Source organism: Zosterops lateralis (assembly GCF_965231275.1).
Source record: "Zosterops lateralis genome assembly, chromosome: Z".
Lineage (NCBI taxonomy): Eukaryota > Metazoa > Chordata > Aves > Passeriformes > Zosteropidae > Zosterops > Zosterops lateralis.
The window spans coordinates 17,696,014-17,720,906 of record NC_139800.1 but is presented as its reverse complement, the minus strand read 5'-3'; the positions used below and the strand labels follow the sequence as shown (position 1 = coordinate 17,720,906).

Here is a 24,893-nt window from a genome sequence, read left to right as displayed (position 1 = left end):
GAGCTCGCTGTATAGACTGTGCACAAACTTTGTGGTTGCTTCTGTGTCCTCAGTGACTCACACAAAATAGTTTTGGTATTCTTAAAATATAGATTTAGCTTCAACTTCAGTTCAGCTTTTATAGTAACATTTGATGCACTCTGTCTTGAAATCTGGAAGATATTTGTAAAGTAATTTATTTTTTCTCTGTGCCTCTGACTCCTTCCAAAAACCACTAATGTATCTTTTATTTCTGTATTCAACTGTAGATAAAACTTAGCACAAAGCTAAGTTAATAAATAATTCTGTTATAAAATCACTTACAGGAGAGAAATACCCTTTTCTAAATTTTCAAGCCCAAAGATGCCACTTTCTTCAATGGTTTAATGAAAGAATACAGAATAAAGAATTTGGTATTCAATAGTGATCAGCTGCATTTGAGTGGGCAAGGAGAGCTTACACACTCCTGCTTTAGATATTTGGAAAGCATCCTTAAGCAGGAGCATCCAAAACTTACTCATGCTCTTAAAGTTAAAAAATCACTATTTTTCCCAATTTTGGGCATGTGACATGGTTGCATTAGGAAAACTGCAATGTAACTTCATAGCTCATATTGCTACTGAGGTACTATTTGGCACCAGGAATAATGTTTTAAATGCAAGAACCAGGATCATTATTATTCACTACTGTGTATTTCAGGGCAGAAGTAGGTGCATTTTCAAATACTTAGGCAAAATGCTAGAGTGTCCAGAAAATAAGTGGGAAAGACTTTTCTGTCATAATGGCAATTAAATCGGGCTTGAAATCCACAGACTCCTTGATAATTCTAGGCAGGAGAGCTTCTGCAGCACATAACAAATGAGCAGTGAGTTCCATCTCAATTATTACTTTCAATCCTGACTGTGTGGCCAGCCCAGCAATACAGCGTGCATGAGAAGCACAGCTCACTTTTGCCTCAGAGACACTGGGAGCTGGACATTCCCCTCATCTTTTTTGACTTGGGGAATCAAACTGTTTTGTTTAAGCTGAAGTAGAACTGCTTAAAATATAAGGCTCCTCCTTTGTTTATTTTGAGACCTAGATGAGTTAACTCAGGAATGATGTAAATGGTGATATGGCTTAGGATCTGGGTTGCCACCATTTGGCAGACCGTAATCCCAATGTACTTGTCTATTACACGCCTGTCTCCTTTGGCATGTGGGTACGCCTGTGAGGCATAAAGCTCTGCTGGTGGTCCATTTAATTCCCACATTCTTGCTGCCTTCCTTCCTTCGTGGATTTAGAGAACATAATAACTCATGACTCCCCACTTTGCCCCAAACTCCTGCTAGGGCACATTTTTTGTGAAGCTGGTCACACATATTAAGAACACAGTTTTAACTTAGTGTTTCCACTTTGCTTCCTTTTGATTGACCAGCCTCGAGCAGCAGCGGAAGAGCTTTACCCAGATGCTTCTTGGTCTGCCTTGTGTCATCTTAACCACACACTTTGACCACTAAAGCTATGGGGATTAAATGACTATTCATGTTCTTTATTGACGCCTCATTATTCCTAATGAATTATCTTACCCACACGTGCTTGAGCAGTATCTTATTTCTGAAGTTATTTCATTTATTTGTCTTTTTAGTAAATGACCAAGTGTCACTTCTATGTAAAACAAGATGAATTAAAATTGTCTGGTATATTCTAAACTCTGGTATTCTGATTTTAAATTAAAGTAAGACATATTCCTAATATATTTACCTCCTCAGATTGATATTAATTTCAGTATTGCCACTGAAATTCTGATTGCCAGTACTCTGAGGTACTTTAGCTGCCATATTCTGGTCTCTACAAATATCAGCTGATAGAAAACCCTGTGTAAAATTCTCTTATCAGAGTTGACTTTATTTCATTGATCCTAATCCCATTTTTCCTTTTACTTCCTTGAGGTGTCCAGTTATCATTTGTATCTTATTTCTTTCCTTCTGCAAGCACCAAAGTTTCTAGTGACATCAGAGGGACTAGTGAAGATCACCTAATTTCTTTTCCCCAGAATATTTTATAGTTGTGCTATGACTCCCAGGCCACCTTAAGAAGACACAACAAAGTCAGTCTTTCTGTGTACTCCCACTCCTATTTTCCAGAAACTACATTTCTAATTAGCTATTCTCTTCTGTGTAAGAGAAAGGTGTAATACAATGTTGCAAATGGGAATTTATGATGAGTAGGAAGTTTTATGACACTTATTACTGTTTATTTCAATATTTTTTAAAAATGCTGGAGAAAAAGTATTTACAGTCCAAAAAAGTCAGCTTCTATAGTCATTAATCTATCTTATCCCACGATCCCACAAAGTTCTTTCCATCCTCTCTCTGGTTACAATTATTTAGTTCTAAATTTCCTCACACTTTGTTGTTTTGCTTTTTTCTTGATGTGAGCTTAAACTGCCTTTTAAATCTCTTATAAATTTATCTTCCTCAAAGAGCTCAGCTATCTTTAACACATCTGTACTAAGAAAGTCACTAAAACCTCCCTCCCTCCCTCCCTCTTTCCCTCCATCCATAACTGCATTCATGCTATCACACTCACAGCTGATCTTGTGTCCAAGTGTTGTAGCTCTCATAAAATACTTCCACATTATGTGCCTTTTCGTTTTGCTTTATTCATTTCACCAAATTCTGAAAACCCTGCACAGTCCTCTTTTTTAGACACTTTTTTGCCTTGTCATGCTTATATCACACAGCACGAGACCAGCTTGAGAGTTCTGTGCTCACTGTTACATGCCTGTCTCTAGTTACATTCCCATGAGCTCTTTCAGTGCTTCTTTGTCCTTACAACTAAAATTCTCCTGAATTACTTGAATTATCTTCTTTGATCTGTCACAATGTCTCCTGAAGCCTGTTTTTACTTCCTACCTATTCCAAACTGTCTTACAGATAGCTCCAGGATGTTGTGTTATATCTGTAACTTGCTTACTGATTTTTCTTACCATTTTTGTCTATCACACTTTTATAACTCTTCTGTTTTGTGTCTTGAGACAAAATATGCAATCTGATTACTGGGAACCACTTTGATCAATAAATGGATATGCTTGAACATTTTTATTAAGAATATTTTTGTGTTATTTAGCTGTATCCTTAACTGTGACAAAGCCAATTTATAAATATTAGATCCCTGTCTTCCACATATTCCTTTGCTACTTTCATATTGGAGCCATACATCACTATTTGGTAACACACTTTGCAATTTTCTTGAAGCCTATCACAATCTGGTAGAATTAGTCTTGTAAGTTGTTGGGATTTCTTTGCTGGGAGTATATTTTTATATTCCCTATGCTTGGAAAGCTCCACTAGCTTGAGGTACTGACAGTCTGCTTGTTTTTTCCTTCAAGGATTATAAAATGCAGAATATAATTTCAGAGGATTGATAACATATTGGTGATGATATAGAGAGACATAATCATATCCTCCTTGACTTTTTTCCTCCTTCTGATCACTGCTGCTAAAATAGTGATGATCCTCCCTAAGAAGTAGAAGTAGTCTTAGATACCTTCCCTCCCTTTGGCAGAAACCCCTGTGAATGATATCTTTCTCTTCATGGCACCACTCACCATGAAGTTTATTTCAATTCAACAATTGACTTGTTTTTAATAATAATTTGTAATATATTTTGTTAACTTGTCTTCTCCGAATAAACCAGAAAGGATATAACAAAGCCTTTTATTAAAAAAGGCTATCACGTGCAGGTCATTTTATGTTTTCTGCGCTATAGTTTGGAGTACTCCTGCCCTGGGTAACAATGTTGCTTGCATGCCTTGTTAGGACTTGTAGAGCAGAGAATATTTCTTGCGGCTTAGAATTGAATAGTAAGTCTAAGCTTTGAAGGCATCTAATGAATGAAGGCCACACTTCACAGAATTTGAGTACTTCTGTCCTTACTTTCTTTGAAAATTACAGCACAAACACAACATTAATATTTTGTTTAGTTTGGGCTGAAAATTACAGCCCAAACACAACACGAAATTTTTGCAGCTGTCAGAGATTTTGAGACATCTTACAGAAAATACATTTTCATGGTCTTTCTGTCAGCACTCATTACGCCAGAATAAGAGGCATATTGTCTTTTACAGCAGTTGTTATTCCAGTATTCCTTTTTCATAACAAAATCAATTGAAACTCTTTAGGCAAAAGACAGCATGCTCTCATCATGTCATGTCTAGAAGTCTGTGGGAATTCCTGTAAAGCAAAAATCACTATGTGGCCTGCTAGGTAAAAAGAGCATTAATGCCTTTCTCTGGATATCTGTTTGTATGTCTGTGTCTGTGCATATCTGTAGAGTGGTATGGCCACTGTAGATCTAATTAACTTGTAAAAGGAAACCGTGGCTTAAAATTTCTCCTCAGAATGTTTTTATCTCAAATTCTCTTGTTTTTTATTTCTAGGGCACAGCCACTCTTTCCTGCTGTTGAGATGCCAGGATCACAGCTACAACAGAATAGGAAGGGAAGCCGTGCAAAATAAAATCAGGCTGCTTCTAAAGGATTGATTTGGCAAATTATATAAGCATATTTTAACTCAAGCGGATCTTTAGTTTCTTTGTTGAACACAGGTAGATTTTAAAAAAAGGCATCACTCTATTCTGAAATTCTCTGTTAAGTCAGTATCTCAAAACTAATAATGACCCAGTGCAATAGAGAAGGTTTGACAAAGTCTTCTGCTACACAGCACTCTGCAGCTCAAATCAAGTTACACTCCTGTGTTGCACATGGAGAGCTTCTCTATATGTTTGTCACCCAGGTGTCAGTTGCAGAAGTGTTTCCATGGCTCTGCTTCTTAACTGCCCAGCTATGAAGAGTTCTGCAAGACTCCTACAGGTAAAAGCGAAGGGAGATGAGGTAAACAGACTGGCATTGGCAAGAAGGGCAGCAGGAGGAACAGCAGCTGTCTCAAAAAGCCTTTACCTCAGAGGCCAACATCCTGAAGTACCCAGGGAATATGCTCTGCTCACATTCTGTGCTATAAAAGCTTTCAAATTTTAAAGGAGAGAAACAAGGGAAATTGAGGAAAATTCTGAAATGGATAAGTGCTTGGGATGTTTCTTTTGCCATTATAATAGGTGCATTTCTAATCGATTTTATGGTAAATTATTATGCAGGAATACAGCCACAGGATATACTTGATTGCAGATCTGGCCTCTGTACTTTAAGAATTGTTTCTATAGGGAAACAAATGAGTAGAGGAAAAGAGCAAGACACTGGCATGAAAATTATGTCTGGGCTCAGCTTTACATAATTCCACAGCTGTAAATCTTTGAGAACATGACTGGTGCTGAATGCTGCTACAACATTCACCATTGTGAATGAGTAACTTCTTCTCACCTAGATAAAAGTAACAGGCTTTTGTTGAACACCCAGCATCTTTTGTACGTGGCAAACTGAGAACTGGAGGTGCACTAGCTGACAGAGACCCAGGAGTTCTGGAGCTTAGAACTGCCTGAGAAGAAACAATAAGAGTACGTGTATTGACAGCACTGGTCACAACCTGCCTCTCCCTCACAACTGGCACCATTTAGTGGGATGTGTTTCCTATCACATGATAGGGGAGTTTGTGTGTGCGTACCTCCAGTTTCTGGGAATTAGCATCTCAGCTGGATCAATTTGTGTCCAGATAAGTTGTTCTCATGGACACAAAAACAAAACAAAACAAAACAAAAAGTCTCCATTAATAACTTAATGGCCTGTTAATTAAAACACTTTGCCTGTGACCTGGAATCTCGTCTTGTTCAAATTTAAGAGTAGATCTCTCCTATGTCAAATGGGATTATTGTGTTCCATTTCTCCTATAGAAGTTATCTCACTCCACACTCCATACAAACTTTTGAAATAGTTTTTGGGCAAAAAAACCAGAACTGCTTCTGTGTCTTCATGCTGAGGACACAATTCTGGAGTGATAACAGTCCTAGCCCTCCTCCCAGCAGGTACTTCAATATTTTATGAGAAGCAGAAAAACTTAAGCCATCTAAACCATCTAATTTCAGAGGGCAGTGACTAGAGACCTCAGATGGAAGCTGGCAGGACCCAATTTAAAATCTTTCTTGTTTAAATAATTTGGAGCAAGAATGTAAAAACAATTCTTCCATTTACAGGGACCTCCTCTAGCTATCTAATTTTTGAGTGAAGGTCAATAGAGAGGCCTAATGCTTGATGGTGGAAATTTTAGAAATGTTAAAGTCAGGAAGTCAAGCACAGTGATTTTAAGCAGAGAAGCAGCTGCATAGCAACTGATTTTAGAAGCTCCTAGTAGTAACATGGCACTGAAATCAGGGCCCTAAAATACAGGAACTTTATTGTTCCCATAACTTTAGCTTCTGTAACTTAAGAGACCACGCTGAAATCTTTTTATTTCCCCTCCTCAGTGAGATTCTGCATTGTCACAATTAGGTAATCATTCCTACTTAGAGTGAAAATTTTCCTAGTGGAGATCCTTATTAAAGCCTCAATGTGTGCCTCAATGCAATAAAATGATCATCAATGCCTAATGCCTAGTGTGGCAGTTCTGGGCTGGCAGTCTTGAGGTACTAGGTGGTGAAAGTTGATAGAATCATGGCTTGTATGTGACTATGGTGAAATTGTTTTCTCATGTACAATAGATAACTAAGTAAAATATGTAGTGTTTAATCTGTAAATAGTCTCCTTACATACATCTTGGTCCAAAAGTTTGAATGTAAGATTTTTGAGTGGAACTGTCCTTGTTCCATTCCCGGAAAGCTCATCTGCTTTTTTCGAGCCAGCAATGTGATTATTCGTTCCCCTACAATTCTTGCCCCACTTAGCATAGAAATTCTATGACTGCTAATGATGAAGAATTACAGTACAATTAACTGTAATATAACTTTTGGAACTGTATAAAAGTAGTCATTAGGAAATTGTGAGCCTTCTTCTTTTCCTCCAAAACCTTGTATAGTGCTAAATAGTGTGTACTGCAGCACTTTTGAAAGTCATCACTTCAGAATGGGATTATTTGGTTAAAACAAACTCAGGAAATGGGTTTGTTCACTGTCTAGGTCATATAAGTAAGGATGAAGTCTTCATTTTCCTTAGGACTTTCCACAAGCACTGAATAGGTAAAACAAAAATTAACTAAGCCTATCTATGGGATTCTTTATCAAGTCAAGCATGCTATTGTTAACTACATTCAGCACTTGAATAGGTAAACAGGAAGGTGTGGTGATGGTTCTCATCGTGCCTTACAACTGCTGTCTAGATATGTTTACTGTGGGCATGTTCCTCATGCCTGTATTCATATTAATAACATTTACATGCTTTTAGTAACATGGCTAAGAGATTCTAGTCAACAAAAATATACATGTGATTCCCTATGCTTTAGAAATATCCTGAATTAACTGAATCCTAATAAGCACCTTAGTATTCAAGTACCAAAAGTACTTGTAGTGTACATGTGTAAATGTGTAGACATTTACAGCTTTTAGTCTTCTTTACTGCATTCCTCACGAAGAAATCCTCTTAGGAAGACCACTTTTTAAAGGCATAGAAGATAATGTAAATGCAAAGTGTCATTTGAGAAGCTTTACTTGCTTCAGAAAAATGTAATTACGTGAACTGAACAAAAGAAGATCTAGAGCTAATGTTTGTGTGATGTTTGACTCAAAGAAAATATTTACTGAAAGAGATAGGGCAGGGTGCTGAATTTGATGCATCTGGAATTAAGGACAGTAAACAGGATATGCATTCGCTCTGAAAGTCCACGTGTTATAGAGACTATCTCTGAAATAACTAAAGGAAAAGAGAAATAGGAAAATAAGGTAGCTCTGCCAGTCTCCTCTGTAGGAGTAAACAGGATTAGGTACAATGAGATTATCAAGTAATTGTGTGTGGCAACACCCACATAAATCAAGAGAGGGGGGGAGGGAGATGGACGCACGGAAGTAACTGTTAATAGAGCAATGTACCAGACATAAGAATAAGGCTCCCTCGTCTCTTGCCCCCTCCTCTCAATGTGGAATACTATCTAGTTGTAGGACTATAATTAAAACTGTAACCAAGCATAGTGTCTGATAGCAAGAGTTTTTCTGTCCAGCAGTCAGTGTGTTCAAGCAAGACAACAGGACAAAAAATGTTCCCATGTTGACCTTTTCCATGAGTCACTGTTTGTTTTCTCCTTAATTCTCTGTAAGCATATCATTTAAGATATACAAAGCAGAAAAATCAGGGTAAATGTGGTTTCTGTCTGTTGCCACAAAAATGGCTCCATAATTAGGAGAGTATGACCCATCCTGGTAGAATATCCTCTTTATTAGTGTTATTCTACCTGTATCAGAATCAAGCTTGTGATAACCTCTGGAGGAATATAACCCCACTGTCATTCCTGTTACCAAAGTATTATCTGATCTCCGTTTTTCCTTTTCCTGTGCTGTCACTGGTGGACTCAGAGTTCATCATGTTTCCTGTACTATTTAAAGAACTTCTTGGGCTGGTGCATTATTTTAAGCCTGCCTCTGTATGCTTTAAAATACCAACAGGAAGCACTCACCCTACACAAATCATAGTTACTGTACAATGCTCAGTTCATACAGAGAGACCAATTTGGCACATTATATATATATATATGTATGTATGTAAACAGGATAAAGTATGAAAACAGAGGATTCTGGACCACGTAACATTTTCATTTTCTGCCCAGTCTTCAAATATACTTTCTATATTGGGGAACCCTACCATGACTGCTTGGGAAGGTTTCTGAATACAGCTTGAGAAGTGGCGTGTGTATCATGCTGAAAAGCTGCTTGTGTTGTAGCAGAGGATGTAGTTATGACAAAGGACAATGAGAACTCTAACTTCTGATACAACTGGTGGTGAAAGCAGAACTGTACTATGCCAGGATAATTTGGGTCCACCATTTGCAGAGTTATTTCAACCAACATGAATCTGAGATTTTCTACTATGTGTGTTCTGTTTCAGCTCAGTTAGAAAACTACTCATACTAAGGCCCCAAAATGATTTATCCCTAGGTCATTTTCATATGATTTCTTTTCTCCTGCTCAGTCCAAAAAAATAGAATGTCAGCTTGCTTGAAAGTTTCATGAAAGATATTTTTTCCTATCAAGTAGGGAAAATTATGGCTTATTATTTATCTGATAAATTTGCATGGAAAGGATCTAAGGTTCCTTGCAAAAGCCAGCAAGACTCCGTAGTGCTATACGTCTTGGGTCACAGGCTGCCACTTTTGAGAAAGAGGAGTAACCTGCATGCATAGGATTTCTTTCAAGCGTGACTGTAGGAGGATATAGGCCAAGTGTTTAACAAACACACGTGGTATGAACACACCACGTATGAAAGAAAATCTACTTAATACTTAATTCATTGTTGTAGTGAAATTAGCCTTCTCCTTAGTTTGTTTTTTGTTTGTTTGTTTTGTTTTGTTTTTTGTTTTACTTTTTGGGTCTATGATATTTAAAAGGAAAAGCAAACAATAGGTCAGCTAAACCCAAACCAGGTTGTTGGCAGCTGGGTTCCAGAGATGGAAAGATGCCAAGGGAAGCTGATTCCTGAGTGTGAAAACAAGTATCAGGAACAATGAAACAATTTTTCTCAGCTATTCTGTTTGCGTAGGAGGCATGCAGCTCTACAGATCCAGAATCCTCCTGCAAATGTTAGTGCTGTCATGTGTGTTAATTCCTCAAGAGCTTGCAAGGAGAGCAACACCCAAAGATAAGCTGCAAGTGATCTCTTCCCCTCTAACATTCTCTTGCATGTACAAGGGCAACTTTCTTGTCTTGAGCTTTAACAACCACAAATCCACAGATGGTCTCCAGGCTAACATATATAGAAAATCACAATGGCTAAGGTTGGAGGTGACCTCTAGAGGTCACCTGATCCAACTCCCCTGCTCAGGCAGGTCACCACTTGCCTAGGACCATGTAGACTATTAGAGCCTCCAAGGCTAGAAACTCTACCCCCTCTCCAGGGAACCTGTTCCTGTGCTCAGTGAACCTTCCAGCAAAAAAAGAAAAGTGTTTCTTGATGTCCAGAGGGAACCTCCTGTGTTTCAGTTTGTGCTGATTTCCTCTCAGCCTGTAACATGGCTCCTCTGGAAAGAGCCTGGCTCCATCTTTTACAGATTCCCTTCAGGTTTTTATACACGTTGATGTGATCCCTCCATGAGCCGTCCCTTCTCCATGCTGTACATTCCCAGCTCTATCAGCCTGTCCTAATAAGGGCAGTAATCTAATATGTTAATTACCTTAGTTCTTCTCTGGATTCTCTAGTACTTCTGCACAAGGGTTTTATTTGCAGCAATAGCAAAGAGCATCCTACTGGGTCATTAAAATTGTGTTTTCTATCACAAACATGCTGAAAGAGGTAGGGTTTATAGAAATCCTTCTTAGTTATAGTGGAAAGAAGGGTTAAAGTGTCTTCTAGTTCCTGATGCAGTGGTCTACTCTCCAGCACTGCAGAAAGTACTGCTCTCCACATTCAGGACTTTCCTGTTGTGAAAGCGTGCTGGCTATGAGCAATGACAGCATTGCCCTTCTGGTGTTTTTCAATACCTCCCAAAATAATGTTCTCCATAACTTTACCAGGCATTGAAGTGAGAGACTGACAGGCCTGTAGTTTCCTGGGTCATCCTTCTTGTCCTTTCAAAAGCTGATTCTCTTGCCTTCCTTTCTGTTTAGGATTAATCCATTCCCGGCTCCTAGCAACCACTTGCCATTACAGCTCCAGCCAAGACAGCCTGTAAACATCCGCTGTGTAAGTGCCTAATGCAAGTGGAGTTAATGAACTGTTCCTAAGTACAGTTCCCTCTAGCTAGCACAGCCTAAGATCTGCACCACGCATGCCTCTGTCAGCACCCTCAGGAATGAGATCTTGAGATTATCAGCAAACACAGCAACTGATAACTCGTGCTTGAGTAACTAGGGAAAAGTATGCTCTTCCCTTGACATACAAAATCCAGATGGACTTGCTGAGGACCCTATGAATGCCTTAGAGGGCTGCTAAGGTGCTAACAGAAATATGTTCATCCCTTTAATCAGAGTACCTGCATTTAGTACTTATATATTCTAGGATCCCTCAATCATCAGGGGAGATATGGAGAGCAATTTAAATCCAAATCTGAATTAGTCTTTGGGGTTATCCCTTTCTCCACTAACTCCACAGTGAGTTAAAACAGCTGGACAACTAACTTGGACATCTCAGCATCTGAAGCTGGATAGGATGAATCTGTGTGTATATCAGGAATCCCTGATTTTCATCTATATCATTATCTCTCTGTAGGAATACGCAAAGGACGTATAAGCAGGTTGGTGTCATCTGATATTTTCTCTGCATAATTTGAGGACCTGAACTGCCCTGAGCATCTCCAAGATGCACCTTTATGGAATTGTAGAACCATAGAATAGTTGGGGTTGGAAAGGACCTTAAAGATCATATAGTTCCAAGCCCTCTGTCTTGGGCAACCATTATGTTATGTAAAACTGTGATCAGTGTAGATGCTACTGAAACATGAACATTTACATTACACAGTTTATTTAACTCCTCCTGGGGGGGGGTGCCCTCTAACAGTCTAGCCAGCTGTGTTTGGAGGAGGCAGATATCTACTCTGCTTATTTTACTGATGAAGTCAATTCATTCACCTTTTAACAACTCTCTGCCAAATCAGTTCTTCACACTCTTTCTAGCAACAGAAACTTTAGCAGAAACATTTATTGATTTAAGATATTCCTGCCTCTTGTCCCATGGAATGGTCCAAAATTCTTTTGATTGTGCTAACACTACTGTCTGTGTGATCACATTACAATGCAGATCAGTGAACAAAAAATTTTAAAAAGAACCCTTAAAAACCTGAAGATCTCTTACACTTAAGATTGTATTTAGAAAGCACATGCCACTGTAATAAATGATGAAATTGTTGGGTGGAAAAATTTGTTATAATTCTTGTTTGGATTCAGATCAGGTCTTCTCACTGGCTTTGGCAAGTGAACACCCAGGTCAAACAAAGAGCACTGTAAGTAACAAATAATACAGTAAATTGCATGTGGAATACTCCAGAGAGCTCAGACAGGAAAGGTGGGATTCATCTTACTTCATGTTACACCTCTGCAAGAAGGATCTCTCCTCATTTACAGATAATGGCGAGAAACAGCCTTTTAAGAAGATGATTAATTTCAGATGATAAGATGAATTGTGCTCTGCTAAAGTGCCTGACTCTCACCACTGATTGTAAGGAAATGTGGAGTCACTGGCACAGTTGTAGATATTTAGCTATGGATTCCTCCCTGCCTTTCCTGGCAGAGACATGTCACACTCTTGTGTGCTGGTGCACGGGCACACACACACACACACACACACATGCCTACACACACATACACACATACACAATTAATTCCAAGATAACATACAAGTATGGATGTGCTAGTTGCCATGTATAAGCCCTTTCCCCTGCAGTTTGCTGCCATTTCTCTAAATAAAGTGACCATGATATGTGGTACAAATTATGTGGGTTCTTCAAAACTGAGAAGAAAGGCAACAGATCAGGCTCCTTTTTTTTGCCCAAGTTCTCCAACTTCACACCTGCTCACGAATAGCAGCTCTCAACTGCTAGCAACACCTCTCTCCTTGCACTCAGTTATTGGGACTGGCTAAGCACAACATCAAAGCAGCAACAAGTATTCGAATTAGCATGAAAGGCAGACAGTCCTTGGATGTTCACGCTGCAATAGGGAGTTTAAGCACTCCTCTTTGTTAGCTCTATTAAATGATGTAAGGATGTACAAACTCCAAATGTTCAATGTTCTCCCTCTAACTAAGAGGAAATTTTAAGTTAAAGAAGTTAGCTAATAACCATGTGGTGAGTCAGAGGTTGTTTGCTGTGGGTGCTATTTGCTGTTTATTCTCCTTGCACAAATGTTCATATCTCCTTCACTAAGCACTAGTGGTTAGTATGAACTAACTACCCTTTCCTATGCCTTGAAAATTAATCCACTCCGAATTCAGTCATTTAAATGGATGGAAGTTCTAGGACTTAGCCACCCTTGATACCTAGAGGTATATCTTCAATCTTCAATTACTCATCCTGAACTTCACTGTGGCTGCTCTCAGCCTGGAGGCAATAAGTGTGCTGGACTTGCAAGAGCCAATGGCATGAGAAAAATTTCCAGTACAGTTTCATAAGCAGAAGTGAAGACTATTCTCAGGTTCTCCAGCACATGGAGATTTCTTGGGCCACCTAGCTTCTTCCCATATGGATACAGAAATACAAGGGATGAAATAAAATTTTGATCTCCTTCCTGCTTCTTTTCTATCTGTTTGGCCTAAACCCAAGTTCTGCAGTACACAATATATTGCTTGTCAGAATGCTTTCCTGCCAGAGTAATTTGAAAACTCAAATTATGCATCACAACACTCTTGCAAGGTGGAAAGGAAATTAAAAAGCTGGCAAAAAAACACCACTTGTCAGAGCAATCTCATGTGGGTTGGAGCTTACTTTTGGGTCTAGGTATTTTAAGTGATGGTTCAAAGCAACACTGAGGCAGAGGACAGGATCTCCATACTCCCATCAGTGTGAATGGGAATGGAGGCTACTCGGCTATGCCATCCTCCCCTTTGATGGTTTCAGCCCTCAGTCTCAAAAAGCCAAACTCTTAAAGCATTTAAAGCAGCAGAATAGTGACTTGTAAGGTCTCAAAAGCACCTCCCATCTAAAATTGCATTGGTTCAACCTGACTCTTTAGACAATTACATACTCTTTTAACATGGCCTTAAATAAGGCAAATGTAATAGAAATCCTAAAGGTTGTGATTCTCCGTGTCCTGAACAAACACCCTGCCTCCAGAACTGGTTCTTATCCCTTCTACAGTATCCCATTGTCTCTCTGCAATGTATGCAGACACTGTGGCACCATTTGGGCAATCTCTAGAGGTCGTCTTCTCTGCCAGTTCAGTGTTTGTAATTTTTATTTCTTCCTGGTTTTGAAGTGGCTTATCTGGCATGACATTACAATGTTATTACTTGCTGGCCCAAAGAACGTATGATTAAAGAAAAGAATATAAACAGGCTTTGGAAAAAGATGTAATTTAAATTCTTCCTGATAAATTTAATTCCTCTGTAGACTACCACTTTAGAGTTTAGAATTAGAGGTGGGCCTCAGTCAGTTTTAACATCTGGACCCATAGCCGCAGGATGAATTCACAATAGTTCTTCTAATAGTCTTTACAACAGAATAAACTACTCATTTATTTAACCCTAAACTTCACAGAAATTGGTACATTCAGATGCCAGGGAGAATTGTGAAATGTCAAACAAGTGTCCAGAGCCCTATTGCTCTGTTGTGACTGATTCTGCTCAGTTGTGTCTGACTTTACCTCCTGGGAGGACCCTGGGTGATGATGCTTTCCAAAGTTATAGAGTACATCAGAGGAAGAGTTAGAAATTGCCCACTGGTAAAAATGAAGTGTAAAACATCTTTTCTTCTATTACCACTACCTCACCTGAAAGTCAACTCTCTCAGTGAAAATTTGAAGCAGAAAGAACTTCACTATGTACAGTCTTCTGGGAACTATCAGATTTATTCATCGTGAATTATTCTCAGCTGCCCTTGCTGGGAGGAGCAGGATGAAAGAACCTATAAGCTTTTTATAATTGATTTGTGACGGGTCAGGTTCACATAGCGTAAAATAAAATAAAGAGCCTTCTATTAGGCTGAAGTAACCCAGTCACTAGTGCAAGGAAAAGCAAACAAAGAGCTTCCCTTAGCTCAAACACTGCAGTATTCTCAGCCTGTGAACACTGACTGACTTGCTATTATGCACATATAGCCAAGCTCTGGCCTTCCCCACATTTGCCCTTTCAATAGCCACATCCTGGCTAGCCCGCAATGCACAAACCCAGCAAAACCACCCAGGCTGGGAGTGTGAGAATGGCAGATGCAGGAGGGAGAACAGCAGCTGTGGGCAGCATGGAGAAGCACCCACTTCAAATGGCATAAAGTGCTGGATAAAAGATGCAGACACGGAGAGAGCTGGAATCCACCAGGTCGAGGGCATTCTCCTCTCCCCACCAGCTTGGCTGGGAGCCACATTCCTACATTCCTGGCTCTGCCACAGAACAAGCCAGTGTTGTAGAGGCAAAGGCCGAATGCTTTGTTGTGGGTAATGTATGTCAGGACAGCTCAAACAAAAAGCTAAAGTTCTACAGTTCTTCTGCTGGCCATATCCTGGGACCTGAACTCCACAAATGATTACTAGATTAAGTTATTCTGTAGCCTCTTTTGATACAACTCACTGAATTTAAAACCGTTTCTCTTACACTGGAAAGATTCTCCTCGGATTAAAATACATTCTTCTTTATTGAAATGTTTATGACTTGATTTAAAAATGCCATGACACTGGAGCATCAATGATTTTCTGCTGGGATAACTAAAGCCAAACTCTGAAATTCACCATTACTTCACACAAAATATGACAAGAAACTCACACTTTCATCAGCACACTTTCATATGTCACTAAAGCCTGTTTCTTTCATGTGCTGAAACAGCAGAACAGATAAGAAGTAGGAACAGAAACAGTGTTCTGGTATTTACTGTATTTTAGCCAGTCATGCCTTAGGTGAATTACTCATCCACCTCTTTTCCAAGGGGTGAGAGGTATGGGAGTTTGATATTTGAATATGATGTTTTTGTGCATTGATGTGATGGCTGAGACACACAAGCAAAGGAAAAACTGGGAGGCTGGATGCTTTCTTCACTATATTCCTTTTCCTCTTAATTTATAAACTCTAGGGAATAGAGAGCTCGCCAGTATCCTCCCCCCCCCCCTCCCCCCTCCATCTTCCTTGGCTAGGTGTGTATGGGGAGAGGAGAGATAGATCAGACTGTCAAAATGAAACTTCATGATTATAACACAGAGACCCTGGAACCCAGAATATATTTTAAACCTTTACTGCAATTTTTTCTTTTGCAGTCCAGCAAACAACTAGGTTGTCTTCACAACAATAAACAAAGCAAATCCAGGAAACTTGTGTGATTCTTGATCAACTGCCTTCACTATTCAACTGTTCAAGCAGGTGGGCAGTGGGGTATGACTTTGTCTAAAGACAAGTAGGGGTCTCCCAGACAATTCTCAGGTATGTTTCAAGGAATCAGTCACAGCTAGTGGCCAATACATCTTGGAGGGCTTAACTGCATAGACACAGTTGTTCTGCACCAGTTAAACTTAGTGCCAAAAACGCTTTTTGTTTCCTAATATAAGAAATTGCTAGTCTACATTTAGAGACTAGCTGAGAAGCAAAAAAGAAGAAAAGAAAATTGATAGAAATTGAATATTAGAAGATTAGCTTTCAGATGCTTTGTTCCCCTTTCCCCAATTCCTTCTGCTCTCTCCCTGCAAAATCTGTTTATACATTCATGCAGCGGTCTGAAATGTGTTAAAATCTGTGTGTTATTTGGGTCCTGATGAGGAAAAGGAGATAGGTTTAGGTCTGGGGTCTGGGGGTGGGAGACAGCAAGAACTATTGATCATGGAAATTCTGAGAAAGCAGGAAGGACAAACAGCAATAATCAGAATGGATGTTTTTGTGTGTGAGCAGTGCAACTGCAGTTTCTTTTTAGAAAGATATCCACCACAGGCTCACATACTATGACCTGAGCCAGAGAACTGCACATCTCTTTAATAATTTTTTTTTCCCTGAAATAGACGATACAGGAAAATTACAGGACAATTCCAAACTTTTTTTTTTTTTATTTTATTTTTTTTTTTTTTTTTTTTTTAGTCTGAGGTGGCTGGATCAAAACTTTTGAATAAAGTTTTTTTCTGAAACATGATCTGAACCAAAGGCCATTCAGAATAATTTTCTTCATGGAAACAGTTCTATTTTTGTTAAATTTGATAACAGCTTGTTTTTACAAAATAGGACATTGATGCCAAATTGAAGCTGGCAATATCATCTAAAGAAGTGTCACTCTGGATATAAACAGGAAATGTTTAGAGTGCTGATCCAATGATTAATGAGTGTTTCCATGTCTATATAGCAGCCAATTTTCCCTTTCCTTGGAGATTACTCCATTACATAAACTACAGAAGGGCCAGAACTTTGGTCCCATGTATTGAAGTATACAAAAAATACTTCTGTACAAATGCTGGCATAGTTTTCTCCTTTTGAAATTAATTACAGGCATCTTCACTGACTCCAGTGGGAGTGAAAAGCAAGCCAATTTTGGAAAGGTTCTTTGCTCACACCTCTTTTTCAAGGCCAAAGCAGTTTTCTTCTGCAGGATTTCTTAGCCTTCCCCCAGTTCATTCATAGACACCACTCCTTAAAAGTCTGACTACAGCTTAGTGAGAAACTCTTCCCTTTCCTCTCTGTTAAACATCTTTATATTTTTTACTGACTGGAGGGAAAAAATGAATTTGACTGAGTACTTCTGAACCCTATTGTATGGATCCAGCCAGACACCCACAGTAGTCTTTTTAGGCTGCCCATAATCTAAGTACACATTAAAAGGGAGCCTAACAACAGAGCCCTCTAGTTGCCTGATCTAATTGTCTGACCAAAGAGTACCAATTTAGGATAACAATAGCAAAGGGCAGAACTTGTTAACTAGTACATGCTGTCCCCAGACCAACAACCAGTGGAAAGGGAAAAATAAAAGAGTATGTATTTTTGTCATCATCTCTATTCTTTTTGTAAAGACACAGAAACCTCAGGCACCCAAGGGAGCCCAGGACCTTCAGGACAGCTGCTTAACTTGGCAGTTTAAGTTGCAAGCCAAGCATATCAACATTTATTTAGTGGAATTTCTGAGAAGAAAAACTGCACTGACCAAAGCCTTTGTAGGCAAACTGAAAAAAAAATCAGGTGGAAGAAGAACAACATGCTAGTGTTTTTCTAGTGAACTCATAGACAAGTTGAGACTTACCCTTGAGAGCCAGCCAGATGCTCCTAAGCTTCTGCAAGGTGTCAAGAGAACTCTGCTTATGCTGGAAGCAGTAGAAGGGAGGAATATTTCACAGGAGACAGGATTACAAGTCAGCATTTGGTTTCCTTTTGTCTATTCTTGTTAGAGATGTTTTTCTTCAGTTTTATCAAGCCCAAGACTGGCTGATTTCTGCTTTTGCCATATTCTGGCTATCCAAACTCTCCAGCAGCCCTTTTGAGAGGAAAATGAATTCATGTAAATATTCACCTACAACACAAAAACTGTCTGAGGTAATAATTTGGCAGAAAATCTGTCTTATGTAAGAGGAGTTGCCCCAACCTAAAATGTCTCTACCACATAGCTTTCAGGAATGAAAGGTGTTTAAAGTTAATCACTCACTGTGTAATCTTTAACTTGCAAAAACGTGATTGTTCATATCTGAAACAGGTTGCCTTAGGAGAGGAAGAAAAAAAGAGAAATGGCATGCGTAACCGTCTTTATTAATGCTAGGTAGGAAGGAAAAACTGTATGTAATATATGGCTTCATTCTGTAGGAATATATGCATTACATATAGATTACAGATTTATTTTGTGTATGTATGTAGCAGCTAAATACTCCCATTAAGGACCTGATCTCAAGCTTGCTGAAGCCCATGGAGCTGCTATCCACCTAAATGGCTTTGAATAACTACTAGTCCCAAGTACTTAAATTTAGAAGTCTCCAGTAATGACCCTAAAATAACTACTTAATTAAGGCTTCAAACTGAAATGAGACTTGGACATTCTGAAAGTCTGGCTTATTTCTTGAGGCACATTGACACAAACCACTTCTCTTCTGGTTCTAACCAAAAGACTGCCTCACCTATTTGAAAAACAATCCAAGCTATGACACTCACTTTCATTGGCAACCAAGTAAATAAACTGAACTCTGTGTTTATCCTTTCTATTTTCCCTGTTCTGCTTGAGTGTGTGGGAATGTGTGCATTTTCATTTCTTTATTTATTTTGTGATCACTTTTTGCTTGCTGAAGCCACAGCTTTCAGAGTCATACCTGAGTGCTCCCAATATAGTCAGACACTATTTCAGGGCACAGACAGTTTCGTTCTCCCTGTTCAAAGAGATTGGCTATGTTGTCATGTATCTGTAGCACAATTTCTTTTTCAAATACTGACAGTAATTTGCTCCACTACATCCCAGTAGACAGCTGTCAGTTTAATTGTCTCCTTCTCATTTAAGCAACTTAGGCCATCCTACTAGCATGAGTATCACAGATGTATGAAAGAATAAAGCTCTAGGACTCTGACTAAAAGAACGGGGCTGCATTACTGCCACACATAGAGTTATATATTTAGAGGAAAACAAAAGAAACTATATTAATCTCTGCAAGATAGCAGCATATTCAACCCAAGAGTTAGGATGCACTGCTTTTAGTCAAATGACCTAATAGAAATACACAATTATTCTGTATTGGAGCATTTTGTTCATTACCAGTCATTAAAATATTCTGCAATAAAGTCTTTGCACTATTTAATGCATAAATGAGATTTAAATCATGTGTTTGAAATGTTAAATGGATAGTTTGAGTTTTCCTGTAACTGGAAGAGAGTAATTCGGAAAAACAACAGTGGTAACAGTGCTTTGGATAGACTTTTCAGGGTGCAGTGAGGACTGGCTGTTCCTTAAGGGAAGGGGAGCCAGGAGTTGAGCACAATACAAGACTGGCATGGCAAAGCCCAAACCCCACACTGGCCAAGGAAGATGAGCAGTATGGGCTCAGATATGGCAGCCATAGTCAGCAGAGGATTCAGATTATCAGGTGAATTCATGGTAATATGGTAGATCTGAGATCAAGCCACAAAGTAAATCCACAGATCAGGACCAGGATAAGATTTGATGAGGGCAACACAGGGCAAGACACAGCTCAGTAATAATGGAGCAGGTCCAGAGTAATGAGACAGGTCTGAGAACAAGCAAAGGAGTCATTCTGCAGACAGGGATCAATGGAATCCACTGTTAGGCTAGGCTGTGGCTGAGCTAGAGATCAGTATTCCCACAACATAATTCCATCCTCCAATCCCTGACATTAGCATAAAAGAGTCATCTAGCTACAGGGGCAGAGTGTGTGTGGAGGTCCCAGGTAAGGCTGGCCAATGCAGTTAAGACCTAAGGGTACTCTATGGGAATTGACAAGATCCTGTCTCAATGGCCACAGTCCTGAGGGTTAACTGAGTTATTCAGTCTGTAACAGTAGTTACAGATCCTGCATGTTTGAGGAGTCAGTTCCTCCTAAATTCATCATCTGATAGTATGATTTTTAAAAATAAAACCCACATTTAATATTTTAAATCTTTGTATTATGAGTTTATTTATATAATGAATGTATAGTGTAATTTTAAAATAATAAATATTTGACTTGATTTTTCCTTAACTATTTTTGTACTTCAGTCCTATTTTTATACTTTGTACTTCAGACTCATTCCTGCCTTCTGCTCAGCCTTCATTCAATCTCATTCTGACATTATTGGAAGAAAATTCATTTTCAGTGGTGAAAGAAAACATTTTTTCTCCATGCCCTTATAACCATAGCACTGTTTTTGGTGGATTGAGCTATCTGATTTATTACTGTTCATGGTCAATCAGCCATCTGTCACACAAGAATCCTCTCCAACCAGTGAATATTTGGATGCAAGCTTCAGCCAAAAACTGTTTCAGTAATAGAGGTGTCTGGCAAGCTACTGCATGGTATGTTTTTTCCTGCTTGCTCTAAATAAGGGGTTTATGATGGTAACCAGCAATGACCTTGATAATGAAACAGACTCTCCGTGACAGGAGCACCACAAGTAAAACTGCAGCAGGGACAGAAAAGAAAATGAAGACTCAGAATTATAACAAAAAATAAAAGCTGAAAGATTTTTTAATGTCAAAACTTCAACAAATTTTAGAGCAGGTTTTGTGCATGTACAGCTTTGTAGTACTTTGTCCTGTATTCTTTCTAGCATGTCTGGTTTGAGTCTCCAAACAACCAACCCAATATTTCACAGCAGCATTTACAATCAGCTCTCTCATTTCAGGCTCTCATTCAGAGTTAAGCTCAATCAAGAGTTCAAGAATGCAGGGTCTTTCTTTGTAATTGTCACAAAGATTTCATGTTTATTAACAGAGAGTTCACTTCAAGATGCTTCCAGTTACACCAAGCACCATCTCTTTTGTTTATGTGTTTGTATGACACAGGCATAGAGTGTATGGCATTGCTCTGGAAAACCTTGTCCTATGCCAGAAAACATGGAGGCTGAAGGTTAAAGGAATGGGAGAACTTGCAGATTTATAATAAGATCTTTTCCCACAAGATAAATTTTGGACTCAAGAAGCTACTATATTCTTTTATACCAGCTGTAGCTGCTACACCACTTAGAAGGAGCACAGTAGAAGGGATACTGACCTAAACCTCTATAAAATGTTTCATTACTATTTATACCACACATAGCTGCAGAAAGTTAAGCCAAATAGTGTAAGTGTACCTTAGCTGGCTATAGTCAAGCATTTTCTCTGCTGAACAGGACCATAATTTTCACTGGATTGTTTCAACTCTGGAAGCTTGTGGCATTGTGTATGACATGGAAATCATTAGTTCAGCAGCCTGGTCTTGTTAATACATCCCTGAAGTAAAACAATATCCTGATTTCTTGTTAGGAAATCATCCAGAAAGCTTGTTTGTCCTGGCAATGATTTGCATGCAAGTTAAAACTTAGCTATCCATCTCTGCACCTTCCTGTCTCAGCAGATTCTGTATCTGTTAAGAACAACAACCCATCAGCAGCTACAGTCTCCCAGTCCTTTCTGGAGAAATCAGACTTGAACCCACGAGAAGAATGATTTTTCCCACAGCCTTGCCCTTTATTTCTATAATTGCTTAGCCTGGTGGCTAGTTTTCCAGCATGCCTTTCCTTATTAAGAACCATTAGTCATGCTTTGTCCATCCCAAAATTAGGAGGACTGTTTCACCTATGTATACCTCAGTTTCTCCTCAGTGCAAGAGTAACAAGGATTTAATTATGATAGCGGTACTTACACAGACCCTTCTTTTCAGGTAACATATATTCTGCACAGAGATTAAAAAGCCCCAAACGACAATGCTAAACAGAGAAAATGCGCATGATTTTTGCATTTCTATGAAACAGGAGAAGGGGGGAAAAGTAAGGTTTGTCCTGTATGGGCTGCTGAGAAAACCACTACTGTTCTATATCCCAGGACTAGAAGGCTACAAAGGCAGTAACAATGGACTCTAAAGTGCAGCCATAATAATGAAGCTTAAATATTAAACAAAATTTTCTTATGAGAATAACAGTGAAGATATATGGCTAGGTGACAGAATTCAAGGCTGAAATCTCCATGTCTGGAGGATTTAAAGAGTAAGCTATGAAAATTTCTTTCAGGAATGGGAAAGAAGGAAGAAGATGCTATTAACCCAGGAAAAGTAGAAGGTCGAAACAAGCTCTAAGGGTCTTTTTTGCAGGATTATTTTGTGGTTATTTCTCCATCAGCATGGATTATACACAACCTAGAAAAACAGGCTTATTAAAGGAGATTAAAATAAGTTGACCTTCTAAGTTTGTTAAAGAGATTAGAAACTCCACAGGGTTATTGTCTTAGCATATACCATAAAGAGCAGAGTTCTCATTTATCTAAGTCACAATTTAATATATCAAGGGTCTGGGCAAGTGTTTGTTGTGGGAAGCTGTTCTTACAAAAAATTAAAATATGATATATAAGCAACAGTAAATAGAGTGCTGATGGCACGTCCCCACACTAGCCCTTGGGATGGCTCTTAACATTATTGCTTATTAAAATCTGTCCTCAACTAACTGTCTAGGTCCCCTCTAGAGTCAGTGGGGAGAGACAGATGGCTCTTGAGATGATAGAGCCCATCATTCTCAGAAATGTCAGCCTTCAATTCCTATTTCTCTGTCAGCTGGAGAGTGAACCTATACAAACACTGAACATTAAAGCTGGAATGATGTTAAACAAAGTTCACCCATAAGGTCCTTACACTGATACGTTTTCTGAAAAATAAGGTATAGCTCAAGTGCAAGAAAAAAATTATCCTTCTCCTGAACTGTATGAATCAAAATAAATTCCCCATCGTCTCCATATGTCAGAGCTCCATATATCAGTCAGTCATCTGTAAAACACCAGATTTTACTAAAGTAATTACTATAGTCCTATCCACATTTGAGTTCTGTTCATAATAATAAAAAAAAAAATTATGGAGGCCAATTAGATCTCCTAGTTTTTACAAATCAGAGTTGATGCACAGAGATATTAAAGATCAGATTTTTAAAATTCAGGAGGTTGATATAGATAACACATTCTTTAAAAGACTTGTTATTAGAGTTGAGAAAGGATGCAAGATGTTGTAAATTTTATGACTATAGAACATCTATAGTAAAAAACCCCCAACCAAACAAACCTATATCTTGAAATAATCTCATGAGAAGCTTTTCTCACTAAACAAATCATCCAAAGGGAAGAGTTCTGTAATGATTCTGACTTAAGGTAACTAACCTAAGTTTTCCATGCTGCTGAGAAATGCTCTGTAATTGTGAATTTCAGAACCTTTGGTTCCCGCTTTCTGTACTAACAAGTTACATAAGATTGTAGCTATAGCCAGGGCCTGTCAACTACCAACAGTAAGCTGTCAGTGAATTCTCTCATCACTGCTCACGGTCCTGTCTCACAAATGCACCAGCTAATGACTCACTGGATTAAGTCAGATGAGAGTGAAGAGAGGGTTACCTCAGAAAGAATTGAGCAGGTATTCAGCTGAAATTAGTATCACCAAGCTGCAGGCCAGAATGTGTTTGTTTAAAAGCACAATTGAAAAGATCTTATCACACAGCTCGCCATTTTGTAGAATCAGGATGAAAAAGATGTCATACATTATATTTTGTTCTCAAAACATATGTGCTGCACTAATGATTAAAACTCATCTGGAGTTAAAAACTGCCACTACACCTTTCAAAAGTCCTACTGCAACACCGAGTGTATGTCCTCAGCAATGCCTCCAAAGTATCAAACACTGTTGACTCTAAGAGTCTCTAACAATTTCCTGGCCCTGAGGATGCAGGTATCTGGATAGGGAGAGCAGTGCAGTGGAGATGGTGGGCGTATGGCCAGAGCAGAGGAAGCTTCTCAGTGTTTCCAAGCCAGCTAGACTCAACTGACATTTCTAGAGCCAGTCACAACACAGCCTTTCATTTTCCCTATGAGCTATGTTTTGTTCAGAAAGCAGTTTACTTGCTCCACTGTTTGAGGCCAGCCATAGGGCAGAAGTGTCAGAATGTCCTGTCTGTTGGGGTGGACAGTCTCCCTCATGACCTCCCCACCCCACACCCTGAGAGCAACTGGAAAGACCAAGGCATATGTGCTAGGCCAGTGCCAGAAGTTCAAGAGAGGTACACATGGTACGCTGCAGAAACAGAACAGATTTCATGTGAATAATGCCTTTATTTTCCTTAATGGTGAGGCAAAGCCTTGCTAGAACGTAGAGTGATTCTCTTCCAGCAACCAGTGTTTCTTAAGTCTTGCTGATGACAGCAAGTTTCTGTTGCTTTGAAAGAAACCAGTATAAAAGATTACAAGGTGATACAAAACTTAGCTTTTTATGTGGCTTTATTTTCCACAAGAGACCTGCTTTACCCAAACATTGGGAAATCAAAAACTTGCCCCTTTCCTTTCCCTTTCCTTTCCCCTTTCCTTTCCCTTTCCTTTCCTTTCCCTTTCCTTTCCCCTTTCCTTTCCCCTTTCCTTTCCCCTTTCCTTTCCCCTTTCCTTCTCCTCTCCTCTCCTCTCCTCTCCTCTCCTCTCCTCTCCTCTCCTCTCCTCTCCTCTCCTCTCCTCTCCTCTCCTCTCCTCTCCTCTCCTCTCCTCTCCTCTCCTCTCCTCTCCTCTCCTCTCCTCTCCTCTCCTCTCCTCTCCTCTCCTCTCCTCTCCTCTCCTCTCCTC

The 24,893-nt window shown here is 39.2% G+C and overlaps 1 protein-coding gene across 3 annotated transcripts in view; it reads right to left on the bottom strand.

Moving 5' to 3' along the window:
* The window catches only part of LIFR (LIF receptor subunit alpha), an 88,695-nt gene extending 70,441 nt beyond the window's left edge, over positions 1-18,254 (bottom strand). For 2 of the 3 annotated variants that reach the window (XM_083883309.1, XM_083883310.1), the window contains exon 1: positions 17,892-18,254. The gene's annotated coding sequence lies outside the window, so the exon portion shown is untranslated. Of the gene's footprint in view, positions 1-10,557; positions 10,713-17,891 lie in introns of all 3 variants that reach the window. The other variant, XM_083883311.1, reaches the window with a different exon arrangement.
* Between the last annotated feature and the right edge of the window lie 6,639 nt (positions 18,255-24,893).